The sequence below is a fragment of the Pteropus vampyrus genome, unplaced genomic scaffold, assembly GCF_000151845.1.
Source record: "Pteropus vampyrus isolate Shadow unplaced genomic scaffold, Pvam_2.0 Scaffold218, whole genome shotgun sequence".
Taxonomy (NCBI): Eukaryota; Metazoa; Chordata; class Mammalia; order Chiroptera; family Pteropodidae; genus Pteropus; species Pteropus vampyrus.
The window spans coordinates 2,066,376-2,068,411 of record NW_011888999.1 but is presented as its reverse complement, the minus strand read 5'-3'; positions in this window follow the sequence as shown (position 1 = coordinate 2,068,411).

Here is a 2,036-nt window from a genome sequence, read left to right as displayed (position 1 = left end):
AATCTGCCTCAGTGACTAAATTTTCACCATTAACATATTCTTCATAAGACCACTATTGTGTTGTAGTTGCCTCTGGAAAACTAAAGGATATTAATATCTATAAAATTACTTTTTACCTCTTTTTACTTTTTTTTGTTAATTTTAATGTTTTCATACAGTAAGATTCACTCTTTTTGATGTATAATTCTATGAGTTTTGACAAAAGCAGTCACGTAATCAATAGCACAATCAAAGCAGTTCCATCACTTTTCCCAAATTTTTTGTGATAAAATAATTTTCAGAAAGTAATGTTTGAATGTTCCATGTACAACTTTTTCTTATTCAAAAACGGTATTTGGAACAGTAATTTTTCAAATAAGCCTCTATAGGAATATAGATATCCGAGGGGCTAAATCACTACACCATTGTTAGTCATCTGTACCTTGGTAGATCAAGCTGTTGAAAAAAATTAGGACTCAGAAAAGGGTGCATGTGGTGTATGTAGTATGTGTGTGCACGCATGCGTGTGCATGCAGATTGAGATTAGTGCCTGAAAGTATGTTCTGAATAATAGAAGCATAGATATGGATAGTGCATTTTGTTTTTTGAGTAGTATTAAGAGCCCTGGGTTCTTAAAGACAGGGGGTACCAAAGAGATGAGCCCTGAAGTTGGATGGCCTTCTGAGATTCCAGTACTGACTTTACCAGTAACTTGAAAAGTCACTTCCCCTTTCTGGGTCTCTATTTCATCATTTATAAAAAATAAGATTGGATTAAGTATATTCTAAAGGGCACGTCCGTGTTCTCCAATAGAAATAACACGTGTGTGTGTGTATGTGTGTGCGCGCACGTGTGCGCGTTTGCTGAATTTTTGTCCTTCAGTTTTAACTGGACAGAAATATATGTAGATAACAATAACCAAACTCTAGTAAGCATTTTGATTTCTTAAAATTTCATGTAATTTGATGTCAGAAGTTGCAAAGTTAAAACTGTTCTGAACTGGGCTATAGTGATACAGCTCTGTGACACTTAGCCTTCTCATTTGTAGAATGCTTGTATATACTCTACTGTTCCTTGTAGTTCTCACATTTTAGGACTATGAAATGTTAAAACTTACCACTGTTTCTTCTCACATCCTCTGGGTCTACATTGCAATGTAATTAGTAGCATAGAAATGTAAGTAGGAAATAAAAGAAGGCAGAAGGCAGGGAGATTGAGTGAGGCTGGATGTGGAAGCCTTTAACCTATCTTAATTTTCTATTACCAAGATTAGTGCTATAGTGTGCAAAAGGGACACTATAGGGACATTATAATGTCCCTTCACATAACTGTAGCTAATGAAAAACCTTACTGGGCGAGATCAGATGGAAGTAGTCTATCTAAAAATGCTTTACTTATTTGCAGAGTACTTTTTTTTTTAAAGAAATTGAAGATGGAATAGCTTTTGACAAATCTACATCATCTTGGAATCTGTTACATAAAGGATCAGGTATCATAGGAAAACAGTAATATCATCACATAAAAAGTCATTCTGAAGTCATTTCGTAGGCTTCCTTTGGAAGTTAACCTTGTGTTGCAGTAATGGCTTTATGGTCATGGCATTAAACGTATGACATAAAGCCCAGTTATCAATTAACAGTATATTCTCAAATATCCTGGTCCTCTCTGCACTGGAAATCAAGGATTCCAATTCAGTCTCCTGTCCAGACCTTGTAGGACTTCGCATCAAGCAATGTTCTATTTCCTTCATTGTTTGAAACAGTACACTTCACTGGCACAAAATCCATCACAAACGAATCAGGGATAAGGGATGACATTAAGACAATTATTACTTGTCTTGAAGGACTAAGCAGTCCATCAGTTTTATAATTTAACAATCTATTTATCGATTAAACGATTGCTGCATACCATGTATATGCCAGGCAGAAGAGTGTATTATTACAGATGAGAATAATATGCTGCGAAAGGCAACTTACTGGTTTATGAGCCAGTCATTTTGCAGCTTTGTGCTAAAAGGGAAGGTTAAAAGGCAGAACCACACTGTTTCCTAGACATCA